Source organism: Zingiber officinale, chromosome 8B (genome assembly GCF_018446385.1).
Source record: "Zingiber officinale cultivar Zhangliang chromosome 8B, Zo_v1.1, whole genome shotgun sequence".
In the NCBI taxonomy this organism is placed as follows: domain Eukaryota; kingdom Viridiplantae; phylum Streptophyta; class Magnoliopsida; order Zingiberales; family Zingiberaceae; genus Zingiber; species Zingiber officinale.
In genome coordinates this window covers 10,826,177-10,842,117 of record NC_056001.1, presented here as the reverse complement: position 1 = coordinate 10,842,117, position 15,941 = coordinate 10,826,177, and positions in this window count along the sequence as shown.

Here is a 15,941-nt window from a genome sequence, read left to right as displayed (position 1 = left end):
GTAGGTGCTCAAACACAGCTTTCAAAGGACATATGAATTGGCATCAAATAGAATGACAACTTATACCAAAACTTTAGTCATTAAGGATGTGTGTATCCCTGTAAAATGGAGAGGAAATTAAAGGAAATAAGAACACAGCATTTATAGATCATTTTTCTGATTCATCTTAGTAGCCGAGGTTAAAAATACCTTTTTTATGTGCTAGTCATTATTCTAAATATTAGTAGTCGTCCGTGATTTACCTCCTCCGTGTTAATATTGGGACGTGTTGACGGAGGCGCTGGGGCGAACGTATTCGCCTTTTGTCATAATTTTTCTGATTCATCTTAGTGAAAATTTATTTGATAATTTTTTCTCTCTCTCTTTTCTCAATCCAGGTATATTCATCCACCCTTCAATATCCCGGGGCTCTTCTCCTATTCTTTCATATTGTGATTAAACATGGTCTAAACAAATTAAGGGTACTAAAAAATTCACCCATAGTTAAAAGGAACACTCAAGAAGAACAATTAAAATTAATTAATGCAATAAAAATAAAATTTAGCCGATGTAACTATTTTAAATAATATATATTTTAAAGAATTCAATGGAAAGATACAATTGATATAATTTAACACAAAGGGCTCATCAATGGAATTACAATAGTAATCACCAACCAGAACCACTTCAAGATATATTGAAAAAGAAATACTTGCCTTCACGGGTGCCTAGGTTGTTAAAGGATAGCAAATTTATTGCAATGGAACATGAATCAATTCCTAATTGACGCATGCTCTCAAAAAAATAACTCCTCCCCCTCTAGTCACTTAATGATCAGCTATAAATTGATCGTTATTTGCCTCCATTTATATAACATGAGGACGGATTATAAGAGACATCTGGATTAATAAAATAAAATGTTTCACTTTTTTAATTACATCCTCTCTAACATAAATAGAGTTAAACTAAAATTAGTACAAGAAAACGTGACTATGTGAGTGGATTTATTAATTTTATTAGCATTCTAGAAGGACGAACTTTCTCCGCTTAATTAATTATAAATGAAAATTTAGGCTTAAACAGACAAACAAGCTCCTTCGCTGAAGCCCACAATCCTGTTCTCAGTTCAAACCAAGATAGTAACTAAAAAAGGAGGAGAATATAATTAAAAGAATTTCATGGGCAAAATATAATATGTTTGTGTCTGCTATTTGCTTTGACTCGTGAACACTTTTGATAGTCAATATTCTTACGAGATGAATCTTGTTTGACTCAAAAACTTCTCTACGTGGACAAGTATTGTTTTCATTATTTTGACTTCAAATCCGCGTGGGTGTTGTCATGTACATGTAATTAGTCGTCAAGTGTAATGATTTGGATCTTGATATTAATTAGCTTGCTAATCGGTCAGGATGTATAGGACTAGTCCAATATTTAGCATAAGAATAGTAATCATTGTTGATATTAAGACTGTACATTCAAAGCAAGGTATGAGTTATACATTCATATTCAATTTGGACAAGTATTGTATTAGAGCATAGCATTTAGTAATCGGTGTTTAAGTCAAAATATTTAATTAAATAATATAAAAGAAGCTAGTGTTCATGCCAACTGTTTTGATGCAACACATACCAAACTGGTAGGTTAAGACTACGAAGTTGAAGGCCTAAATGCTCTAGGCGTTGATCAACTTTATAGATCACAGGATTAACGGCCGAGATTAAAACAGGCACACATCGTGTGGCAGGAAGGGACCTCATCCACACCATAAATGGTTTACAATCAGGAAAATAAAGTATTTTTCTCAAATGGAATTTGCATCACGACAATAACCTTTGGATGAATTTATGATTAAGAGTATAATACAGACATGATAAGCTTGTTTTATAATGAAGTGAAAAAGGGATGTGCATGAGCAACTTTACTCTTCAGAGGTAACATATGCAAAACATCAATTGCGAGAACTACATAAAACAAAATCAAATCTGAGAAAATGTCTCCCATCTTGTCACATGACGTGAATGTTTTGCTCTCTAACTCTCCCTTATGGCATGCGCATGCAAGTAGAAGACCGATCAAGCATCATATCCTTTTGAGAGAGAAGTGATTTCTCTAATGAAGAATGTTGTGGCACAAGTAGGCAAAGGTCATGATAAGCTTGCTAGTTTTAATATGAAATGATTGCACCAGTATGAAGAAGTTGCCTCTTTCTCATCCTCCTTTTCTTTCACTGTTCAACTCTTGTCAATGGAGAAAGCAAAGCAAAAGTGTACAAGAACAGATATATATCCTTCTCGTGCCTCATGCACTACGCTTTCTTTACTGCGTTAATCTCCACTTTTACGAATCAGCAGGTGCTTTCATGTCTAGTACATGCATGTGTCCTAATCAGAACATAAATGTGATCTTGAGGTGCTTGAGCATGCCACCAGTGCTCCCAAGTCCTCAATTAATTTCTTTAAATACCAGCTTAAAGTTTGTTTATGAGAGGTTTTATATACATGTGTCCAAAAGTATGGAGGTTTGTAAGCAGTAAGCTACCAAGATTAGTTTTCAAATGGCAGGTCCTTGAGCAATTGCAATTTCTTCTCCTTCGATCGGCGACCTCACTAGCTACTGCCTCTTAGATTGCTCCACTCCACACGCGATCGCTTCTTTAATTTTCTTAAACTACAGATTCGCTTTTGTGTGATTCAATGATGGCGGCAATGATGATCCAAGTGGCAAAACATATATGATGAAGTGAGAATATTGTAAACAGAATTCAAAAGGTTGACTGCAATTGGTAGGAACTGTAAGGTGATGAGTTATTGAAGCATGAAGGACGTGTGTTCCTCTCGGATTTGCCTACTTTCACCAGCATCTCACAAATTTTTTATCATTATCCTCATCCTTTGCACTTTTTTTATGGCCCAATCTCCTATTGCAAGAAACACTAGACTCAGTGCATCACTCTCCCCCAATCCTTTAGTACTTCATCATGCTAAGGCCTGTTGCATATCATATCAATGAACTTTCATCGCCATAAATATCTAATATGGCAGTGTGTTCACTTCAGAAGGTTGTTTAGATATATAGATCTTTAGTTGGGGAGGGTTGACTTTTATTTTGCCTGCACAAGTCATTCTGAGATGATGGTGAATTGTATAATTGCTGGTAGCACTGAACGAAATGAATTAATATCTTGGGGGTAAGTGAGTGTTGCTGTGTCGTCCTGATACAGTAGAAGAAGAACAGTTTTCTTCAGATATTGTCAACTTTGTAGTAATGTCACACGGATGGTGTAAAACTTTAGTTCTACTCTAGCGTGATTAATGGCCCAACAGATGTTCCACACGTACAGAACCTTGGAAAATGTTGGCAGCAGGAATCCAACTCTTTAGCATCTCATTGGAGGAGGAGAAGTGAAACTTATTTGAGGTAGGTAGAAAGCTGCCTAAAGGAGACGCAATCTTTCCCAGTTGACTGATAAGTGAGGGTCATGTGTCGTTGGAAAAGTTAATGGAAAAATGGATGGAAAATGAACTCCAGTTTTAATCCAACTATTTCGGTCAAATATTGTTGATGGTCAAGTCATCGGTTAATAAACGTACTGACATGTACTTTATTTAGAGATCGTCAGTGACTAAGATGAAGGAGTCTAAAATTTACTCCAAAAGAGAATTAGATCGATATCAAAGAGTATCGGTAGGTCATTCTGATGTTCAAATTAAGATTTACTTAAGGTGATATATAAGACAAAGTATGTAACAACCCACCCTCCCCTTAATTAGTATATGAAAGTGAGATGTTACTGTTCTATTAACTTTTCTTAACTAGTGTTGCTCACATGTAAATACCAATACTTAAAACTTTCAAAAACTCAAAGGATACCATAAGTAACAATTGGAAACATAAATAACTCATCTCAACATTCTACTCAATTATTTGTTCTCAACTAAAACTATATATATTAATCTGAACATGCTAAAACTATATATTAATCTGAACATGCATGCAACAATAATACAACTCAGATAGCGGAACTAATGTGCATAGCAAATAAAATGAAGAATTCTAAAACTTAAATTATTCAATGAACAAATCCAGCAACATGAAAGAATAATCCCAACAGTCTAAATACAAAATCTTAATGAATTCTTAAGCAAGGTCCCAAGGCTTCCATAGTCCAAACATCACACATCCATCTCACATCTCCTTGTCGCCTTCCTTCACTATAGATTTCCTTTCCCTTTATCTGCAGTAAGAGGAAAATGCAACTATAAGCAGAATGCTTAGTAAACGCTATCTAACTCACAAAACTCGGATATGCATATGAACAGGAAAAGATCTAAGAACTGAATGCTTTAACAAGAACACTACTCATGCTCATCTATTAGCAAGGAAATCAAAACAAACTGAAATGCTAAACATGTAAAGCTGCTCATGCTCATCTAATAGCAATAAGAAAATCTAAACATGTAAGAATAAAACAGCTAAGCTTGCTGATTTTTAAACTTATGTGAAGCTTATTTCACTTGTTCAAAACTTATACTTTTATACTTCAAAATATTAATCTCTTGGGCCCAGGCTTAGTACCATTGCGCGCTCCCTAATAGAAACTAAGGTAGCGAGCCACCAGTCCTACGAGGGTAAAGACCTTGGTCTTACCAGGGCCGAGACCTCGGAACCGGTCACCTGGATTTGTTTAACGACAACCTCGGAAGTCGGGTACTAGCATTCTCAAATAAAATACTTATTACTTGTTAATACTTATAATAAAAGACTGCCTCATACAAAACTGCAATACTTAAACAAATTCTAAAACTGCCACGCTTAAACAATTCTAAAACTGTAATACTTAACAAAATCTGCACTATGATACTTAACAAAAATCTGCACCATGATACTTAACAAAATCTGCACTGTAAGCTTAATAAAAATCTGCACTATAAGCTTAACAAAAATCTGCACTATAAGCTCTAAAGGGGTTGTTCGTGCCCCTTTTACAGCACAAAACAAAATTGAAACTTGTTGGAATTAAAGCCTATGTGAAGCTTGCTGGAATTTTAAACAAAACCCATGTAAAACTTGTTCAAAGCTTATATCTTTACATAGCAACAGAAATCCTTCAGCATGCTACAGCAGGAATGCTAGGAGAAAGCAAATCTCGGATCTATTCTAAAATCCCTAGCAATCACAATTCTTTACAACATAATCCGAAAGCCAAAAGAAGATCATTCATACTAAGCAAATCAACAACAAGTTTTAAAGCGGATATGAAATTCATGGCTGTTCTAGTTCGGATTTAACAGGTAATCTGTGGCAGAAATACTATACTACATACAATGAATCCAAAATTTCATGTATAAGAAAACTAATAACAAAAGATCCATAACGAAAACTTAAACAAACTGGAATGCTAAACCACATGCCCAATCTAAACAATTCCTTTTCGTTTTCTTCATGAGACTCACGGCAGCAAGCTACAAAACACCAATCTTTACAGCATGCTTCGAAATCAAGAAGAAACAAGGTCCGAAACTACTCCTACTGCAGGTGAGAAGCACTTACCTTCTTCTTGGACTTACAACCGAACAAAAAGGACTTCTAGGGTTTCGGAGATTGCAAGTTTCGACCTCTTCTTCGTGCCCTCGGGTTCTCCTCGACGAGAGAATTGTGAGGATGTGAAGAACTCACGGAATCGAACCTTGGCCGGCCACCGGAGAGGAACCCTAGTTCCGGCTTTGTTTCCGCTCGAGCAGAGATGTCGTCACACGCGAGAGAGGAGAGAAAAGTTTAGGTCACGAAAATAAATCTCATTCCTCTCGTAACTCATCCCTTTTAATACCTAATATTTCTGTTAACTACTATTGCTTAAATTAATTTCGCTATCTATTCGATCAGCACGGCCCTGCTGGGTTCTTGGTCATCCGAAACAACTTAAGGCTTTGCTTAACCAGAGGTCTCCGATTCGAACCTCGGCCCGACCTCTTTTTACCTCTAACTTGTTTCTTTTGGTAAAAATATCAAACAAACTCCGAAAATTACATAAAAATACTCTAAAAATTTCTAAAAAATCTCTAGAATATTTATAAAGCATTTCTAAATATTTATAAGCACCATTAGGACTTGTAATAAGGAAATTTGGGTCGTTACAAAGTAGATGTAGGAGAAGGAGAAAACCTAGTGTAGGATTTTAAAATTGGGGATCTCTTGTCATTATTTTCGAAAGTGTTTATATAGTTGTCAATAAAGCATTCCTATGTCAATCGTAGTGTCATCATTGTATGAGCCGATGGGGAGACTAGATCTAACGGTCGTTAGGTTTCTTTTTATTCACGATATGTCACGTGTTTGAAGGAGAGCGTCTAGAAGAACAATTCTGACAACCTATAGTAACTTCTTCTCCATTCATCTAGCGTCATATGCCTTGGAATATTCATGGTCATTATCAGTAGGCCCTCAAAAGGTATAAGGTTTAGGTCTGATCTGAAGATAGGGAAGTGGGGTTGATGATGAGTGGTCTTGAGGACAAATGAAGTTAATGACTTAGGTCGAGACTATGAGATACTGGCTCTTAGACTGAGATGCAAGAATGTTGGTTGTTAAGACTGAGACAAGATGTTGGAATCTGAGTCATGGAGGATATCAACGACTGAGACTGAAATTGAGAGGAAGTTGGTAGTGTAGGATCGATGATGTGCTAGAGGGGGTGAATAACACTCGTGACTAATTGATTCATTTATCGAAAAACACAAAGTAAGAATGTAGCGGAATAAAGAAAAACACAAAAGCAATCGCTAACACAATTTTATTTGCTTGGTTTGAAGCCTGTGACGACTCCTACTCCAAGGTCCGCGATCGTTGATCGCTTTCGGTGGACAATCACTAATAACTTGGAAATTCTTTACAAGTAAGTAATTACAAGTACAAAACTAAACAAAGTATACAAACAATATAAGGATGAGTAAAAGAGTCGTCAATTGTCAGAGCAGCAGTTGAGCGTTGTTGAAGCGTTTCAGAGCAACACACAGGAGCATAAGTAGTCTGATTTTTGCTGGCCAAGACCCTTTTTATAGCCTCTTCAAACCTGATCCAGATCCTCTGATCTCAGGATCAAGTTTTGACTCGACCTGGATCGGTCGACTGATCACCAAGTTCGGTTGACCGAACCTGCTGAATCCTCTCAGCCTTCTGTCCAAATTAGCCTCTCCGGATAGCGCCTTCGTTCGATCGACCGATCTGCTGATGATCTTCACCTCATCCGATTCGATCAACCCGACTCGACTGAGTCTCTATCTATCCTCGGTTTCATCGACCGATCTCTTGATCAAATCCGGTCTGATCTCTAGAAATCTGATCCTGCTATACTGGTTTGGTCGACCGATCCGGTCGTTCAGTCAATCGATCTGGTCGTTCAGTCGACCGATCAAGACTAAGTCCGACCCTGCAAAACTTGTTAGTTTTCTGTAAAATAGAGTTAGACAAATAACAATTAATATGTAAATAAATAACTTGACAACCTTTGGACTGTCCGGTTCTGACTTCGGATTTCCTCCGGAAATCATAGGTCGAACTGACACCTACTGTTCCCTCGGCTGGGAACGCGTCCTCACCTACTCCTCTCAGGAGAAGTTACTTGTTGCCAGACCGGTCATCTAGATCAATTGGACTTTTGCTGAGCGCCCGAGACTTCAGATCTTCATGTTGGGCGTCCGCTCCACGACCCATCCAGACTTCCACCCAGTCCGCAACCACCAGGATTTTCACCTAGAGTCCCCGACTCTAGGATTTTGCCCAAAACGCTCGACCCGCCAAGACTTTCCACCTAGGGTTACCACCCTCTAGGAGTTTCCACCTGCCTAACCGCAACTAAGACTTTTTATCACCTAGAGTTACCGCCCCCTAGGACCTAGGGTTACCACCCTCTAGAGTTTTCCACCTGCCTAAAATCCACTAGGACTTTTGCCTAAGACAATTTAGGACTTTCCTTCAAGCGCAATCAACCTTGTTAGATCACAAAACAACTTAACTTTGGACTCTTTGACATAATCAAAACACAGGTTCGATCGTCTGGTACTTCCTGCACCAACAGAAACTAAGACCGAGACTAAGAGGGAGTCGATAGCTGAAATCGAGACAGAAGGATGCTGAATGCTCAGACCAAGATGCTAGGATTCGACACTGAGATAGAGTCATGGAGGATGCCAGCAAATGAGGCCGAGATTAAAAGAAAGTCAATAGCTGAGACCGAGATTGAGAGGGAGTCAGTAGCTATAACCGAGATAAAAGGATTGTAACTGTTGAGGCTGAGACAAGATGCTAGGATCTAAGACTGAGATAGTCATGGAAGATACTGACTACCAAGGCTGAGATTGAGGAAGTCAGTAGTTGAGACTGACACTAAGAGGGATCTGATAGTTGAAACTGAGACATAAGAATGTCGGTTGTTAAGCCCGAGATAGGTTGCTAGGATTTAAGACTGAGACAAAATCATGGAGGATATCAGCAACTGAGATTGAGATTGAGAGGAAGTCAGTAGTTGAGACCGAGACTGCGAGGGAGCCAATAGCTGAAACCAAGATGGAAGGACGTCGACTGCTGAAGCCGAAGCCAAGACAATATCGGGATCTATGATTGAACGAGAGGGAATGTTGGGATCGAAAGTTGAGACATGGACCCTTTTAGTCAGGGGCGTAGCAAGAATCTAAATTTACCTGGTGTTGATCATCAAGATATAATAAATTAATTGATTCAAAAATATAAACAAAAAACGATTATTAATTTTTTGAAATTATAGAACAATAGTACTAATATTCAATACATTCAAAATTAAAGCATAGAGCAAAAAATGCTATTGAAATTGTGCTCTTCGATTTTTTTTAGAATCAAACTCATTAATTATTATATCATTATCAATTTTTTCAACCAACTCTCATTGAACAAACTCATTAAATAAAAATAATCAAATTAATTAATAAATCTGTTAATAAATTTAATCGATTTATTAAAATAAAAAATAGTAGTTGACTCATATAGATAATATCAAAAGAAAATATACCTACGACAATGGTCATACCGATATCGTGTGCTATTCGAGAGAAAGGATGTCGCGCTTGTACTTGTCGAGTTACTGTCGAACACCTGTATAAGACATGAATATAAAATATCATGAGAATGATAATGTAAAGATTTTCAAGAAATTGAGAGATTACGTCGCCGAGAAAGGAGCTCGATTGCTCGAAGGAAATTCATTCTAAAAATAAACAGATCTACTCGAACCTAGTGACGGAAAAAGAGGATTAAAATTAAAATCTTTCGCACCTATAACTTTGCAGATAAGACACTACAAAAAAAAAAACAGTTTTACCGACGGAATTATCTGTCGGACTTTCGTCGGTATAATAGATTACCGACGGAAATACAGTTGTCAGTAACCGATTTGTCAGAAACGTCATTACCGACGGACGTAGGAATTTCTGTCGATAATAATATACCGACGGACCATAATTCCGTCGGAGACATTGCCGGAACAGGGATTTTGGCCGGGGAAAGACTACCGACGGAAGCCCTTTTCCGTCGGTATATTACCGACGGAATATGGTTTCCGTCGGTAATTACCGACAGAAACACCTATTTCCGTCGGTAATATATTGAGATACCAACGGAAATTAGTGTTTCCATCGGTAGGTTTTTTCGATATTTACCGATGGATGCTTATTTACATCGGTATTCCGTCAGTAAATTAAAAAAAAATCATAAATTCTGTCTGTTTTGACAATTTTCATATATACAAATTTCAAATATACAAACCATCACAGATATAATCCATTACAATCAATCCACACAAACATATATAATCCACACATAAATTAAAGAATCACATTTATACAATCCACAGTTAAACAATCATAACATTCTAACACTTCATTCATACATCTTCATACAAACATATAATCCACACTTACATCAGATATATATATAACAATCACATATAAACAATCACTTTTACACAATCGACACTTAAACAATCACAATATCATGACAATTCATTCATATTATTAGAAACAACTATAATCATCTAAAATAAACTAAACTAAACAATTCTGCATAATACAAATAGTCATATATAAATCTAAGTTACAGAATACATACCATAGTGCAAAGTACGCAAAATAATACAAGAATGAAAGATAATGCTAGAAATCCTGTCAAAAGACAAATATCAAATGATCATGTTGATATATAAATAAACATTTTTGCATATATGTATATCGAATTTTATTTATAATAAAATGATACCTGAACAAAAAATGAGCATATGATCATATGAAGAGTCAGTATGTAAATAGAACCGAACGTGACTCCTGAAACATATATTAATAAAACATTTAGAAATTAAATGAACATATTATACCAAATATAAAAATAGAATAAATATATTACCACGGTCTATCTATGATAAATAAAAAACTAATAAAGTGTAATTGAACATACCTTAGAAAATGCTAATCATCACCGGTTGATGGATCTTGAGTCTCCTGTGACTCAAAACCATGTGACCCCTAGGTGAAATTAGCCACGATCTAGCGCATCTGGGCCATGAGATCATCATTACTCTTGTCACGTTCGGCTCTCCTCCTCTCCTCATCAGCTCTCCACTGATCCATATCGGCCATCCTTTGATCCATTGATTTCAATTGAGTGTGCAGTTCTTGATTTTCACGTCTTAAGGACTGCATCTCACTAGATGAAGAGGAACTAGCACGACCAACCGGATTTCTCAGACAATCAAATGCAACTTTTGCTTGAGAGCCCAGGCCGTAGAGGGTAGAGTTTTTTGTCCTTCCACCGACAACATCATAATAAATCTTATTTAGAGCGTCGGTGGATAAAGACTGTGAATCTCCCCCCTTTACTGATGGCTGAGATGTCTGAGTCACCCTTTCTGTCATTTGTTGCTGTAAACAAAAATATAATATCCAATTTAATCAGTATTACTGACTATTAATTAAGATAGAAATGAACAAATGTAATAAAGTTAATAATCCTACATGGAGAGTCTGAGATCGAGAATCAACAAATGATCCATCCTTCTTCTTATGGGTCTTGAGAAAGACCTCCATACATGTGGGTTGTCGGGCAAGCTCGCGTCCCTACATACAAAAAAATTTTAGATGAAATTATACAAGTTTGCTAATAAATACATAATTTGTTACAATGTATAACTTTAAATTTTACTCACCAGATCCATGGTATGCTCTACAATAGATCTGGATTCTGACGTATGCCAAGCGGTTCCAGTGCTCGGGCCACCTGATTTTGTATTTCTATTTGCTTTTGCCTTTTCAGCATTTGTCTGCCATCTTTCTGCAGCCCAGGTGGTCGTCCATGCACTCCATATCGCCTCGGAAACATACGCAGGTCTAACGTTCTTCTTTCTCATGTAATACATATGGTCTCTGTATAGTTTGGCACAGTATGTATTCCATGTAGATTTAAATTCTTCTTCATTCCTATCCTCCCATGTATACCTTTCCTACAATTATAAGTTAAGCATTTAAGTTAAGTGATAACTATATTAACTAAAATAGCAAATATATTAAATTTACGTACCACAAATTCATTATAGTAAAATAGCTTCATCTCCTGATATACATGCCTCCATGTAGTACCAGACGCGCTAACTCGTTCTTTGAATTTTCCCGTGATATATGTGGCAACTCGATGGACATCTGGAGTGAACCTGCAGAAAATAATATTAAGTTAAGAGAAATCAATTATATATTAACTTGAATTAATATAAGAAAAAAATACGTACAAGTGCCCGATGACTTTAAGGACCTTGTAGTCACGTAGTGCTACAGGTTGCTGCTCTGCCATAATGATATCTGTAAAACAACATTGCAACACATAATAATAAGGTGATGAAAATGATAATAAAAATACAAATTAATACGAAAGCATAACTTACTTGATGATTACTAATTTTAATACTTAATCATCGTTACCATCTGACTAATCAACTCTGTACAATTTCTATGTCCTCTTCGCTAGATGAGCTTAGTTCAACTTCATACTCACTGTTGGACATCTATCCATCATCAATCTCTTCGTAAGTGACATTAACATCTACAAGTAATTGACAAGTAGATTGGAGTTGTAAATCAACTAAATGTCTCTCTACTTCATCAATCTGAAATGCATCATGATTTTGAGGAGTGATTGTGTTCGACATCTCTATGGTTGAGCGAGACTTGATTCGACAAACAGACAACCATTCACTAGATCTTCTTCTCTTCATAGGGTATTCAAGATAGAAAACCTGACCCGCTTGTATCCCAAAAATGAAAAGCTCAAATTTGTTGAATATTTTGTTTGCATTAACCTCAACTAAATTATAATTTGGATAAATTCTAGTACCTATTCTTGGGGTCGGATCATACCATGAACACTTGAACAACACACACCTCTTTATTGGTAATGCAGGATATTCAATCTCTATGATCTCCTCAAATCTACCATAGTAATCAAACTCAGTATTATTGTTGTCCATAGATCCTTTGACGCAAACACCAGAATTATAAGTTAATCTTTGTGAATCTTTTTGTACCACGTGAAATTTAAGGTCATTAACATAATAACCAGAGTACACCTTAATTTTACGGAGCGGGTCTGATGCAATATTCATTATCCTATCATCTTGCACATTTGATATTCTACGGTCTTTCACCTATAAAATATAGTCCACATATAAATTATGACACCTATTAATAGGATTGAAGGAAAAAAAATTATAAATTTTGTAACTTACATATATTTGAAACCATAGTGCAAATTCGATCTCTAATTTTGCAGCTACCTCACTTGCAGCAATTGATGGATTTTGTATATATAGTTGTTGTTCGTACAAGCTGAGAAAGAAGGTAATTATATAAATATTGGGATATCAAGAAAAATATATAAGAATGAATAATTATTTACTTAGAGAAGTTAACTTACTTTATGTATGGTTTGACATCTTCACAGTTTAATAGTATGTATGTTCTTGCAGCATGGTATTCATCTTCGGTTAACCTTCTAGAACGTGATACACCCATTGACTTACCAGGAAATTTGAAAATAAAAAGCATCGATGGGTCTATCGTCTGAACATCGTCAGAATTTCTAGGACATTTGCGATGTCTTGTTTGCACATTATCAGTAAAATAATATGAACAGAAAGAAGATGCTTCTTCAACCAGATAAGCATTACAGATTGACCCTCAACTCTTGCTTTGTTACGAACATTTTTTTTAATTTCCTCAAAAACCGTTCAAATGGATACACCCATCTGTACTGCACAGGCCCTCATATTTGTGTCTCGTATGGTAAATGCACTGGTAGATATTCCATTGAATCAAAAAATCTAGGTGGAAATATGTGCTCCAGCTTACATAATATAAGAGGAATGCCTGTTTCTAGCCGAAACATATCATCCATCATAATACATCTCGCTGTCAAATCTCTAAAAAATAGACTCAATTCAGTGAGTGTTTGCCAAACATGTTGAGGAAGTAAGTCATAGAAGGCTACTGGAATAAATCTTTGCATGAATACATGACAGTCATGACTTTTCATTCCAAACATCTTTAATTTATTCACATCCACGCATCTAGCTATATTTGAGGCATATCTATCTGGAAATTTAATTTCTTTCAACCAATTACATAAATCTTGCTTACTATCTTTGTCTAATGTATAACAAGCTTTCAGAAATCTGTTGGTTGTTTCATCCTGATGCAACTCTGGTCTATTAACTAATTCCTTTAATTCTTCACGTGATTTTGCAGTGTCTTTAGTACTTCCAGGCACGTTCATCACAGTGTTGAAAATATTATCGAAGAAAATTTTCTCAATATGAATGACATCCAAATTATGTCTAATAAGTAGATGCTTTCAATACGGTAGCTCCCAAAAAAATACTTCTTTTCTTCCAACCACACTTGCACATCCTAATAATGTATTTATTTAACTCATCGGAACCAAGTTGAGATACTGGTAGAAATCCATAACTATCTATTTGCTCAATAATTTCTTCACCTGAAACATGGGTTGGAGCAAATTTTCTGACTACAACATTTTTTAAAAAGAATTTCTTATTTCGCCTAAAAGAGTGATCAATTGCTAAAAATTTACAGTGATTATCAAACAAAAATACTTTCCCACTGTAAGGTAATGAAAATGCATCAGAATCTGTCATACAGTGTGGACAAGCTAATTTACCAGCCGTGCTCCATCCCGACAACATTGAGAATGCTGAAAAATCACTGATTGTCCATAATAATGTAGCATGCAATCTAAAATTAGTTTTACTTGCAACATCGTAAGTCACTGACCCTACATTTCATAATTCATTCAACTCGGCAATCAAATGTTGCAAGAAAACATCTATCTTCTCTTTTGGATTTGTTGGACCAGGAATAAGTACTGTAAGGAACATAAATTCATCCTTCATACACATCCATGGTGATAAATTGTACGGTGTTAATATAACTAGCCAAGATGAATATTGTTGTCCTGACTGACCAAATGGCTGAAATCCATCGGCAGAAAGTCTCAATCTCACATTACGTGGTTCAATTGCAGACGAGGGAAATAAATCATCAAGATTTTTCCATGCAGGGGAATCACAAGGATAACACATCAGCGCTCCATCGTGCTCATGTTCATGATGTCACATCATGTGGCAAGCTGTGGCAGTAGATGCATACAAACGTTGAAGTCTAGTGGTTAACGGAAAACAATACATCACTTTCCAAGCAATTTTTTTCTTCTTCTACCCTGTTATACGAGTACCATGCTTATAACGAGGGTGTGTACAGATTTTGCATTCACGTAGATCATTATCTTCCCACACTTCTCTTTCACTAGCCTTTAACATTTCATATAGTTGCTGATATTCAGGTGTTTGTGTTTCATCTATATTAGAATAATCAACTGCAACATTCATCACATCGTGAACTATTGACTGCATTGCAATATCATTAGTTGAGATATCAGGAGCAGTATAAGTTGTGGCAGATGACGTCCCACCAGAGGGTCCAATTGATTCATACACATAAGGCTCCCCGTGACAATACCAATTATAGTAATTTGGTATAAAACCATTTCTGCATATGTGAACCTTCACGGTATCCTCATCACGAAAAGCTCTATTCCTACATTTCTTAAGATTACACGGGCACCGTAACTCATCACCATTCATGCATTCTGGATGACTCTTAGCAAAGTTCACAAATTCTTCAACTTCAGCAATAAAATCATCTCTAATAAACTCATTTTCCAAATGATTGTACATCCAAGCTTTGTTTATAGACATTTTGACCTTAAACTAATAAATTGAAAATTAGCAAATATTAACGTACAAACACATTACAAATGAAATAACTATATTATGTTACAGATTAATATACAAATATAACATATATCTAAATTAAATCATGCTAAATAATATAAAGTACAATTTACTAAAATATACCTGAAGATGTGTAGGTCAACCGGAGAAGAGCAGCAAATGCTATCTGTTTACAAAATAAAAACAACTTAGTACAAAATTTTACTAAAAATTAACAAGTACAAAACATAAACTATTGCTACCGACCAACACAGCAGTGTCCAACGCAACAACGTTCACCAAGGCAGCGTTTAGAACAACCAGCTCACCAGCAACCGACACAGCGGCCAGCGGGCCGCTCGCAGCCGGCACATGCAGCGGCCCGCTGGCCGCTGCCGGTCGGTATAGCGGCCCACTGGCGGCCGCCACCGGCCGACAAACCCGCCACCGAGGGAAGGGGAACGAGAAAAACCGAAAGAAATAGTGAGATTCGACTTACCGACCGATCGGAGGAAAACCTAGCTCGCCATCGTCGTCCGCGGGCGTGGAAAGAAAGGGTTCGCGATAGGTTAATTAGGCGTGTTTGCCGACGAAAAGTTTTCCG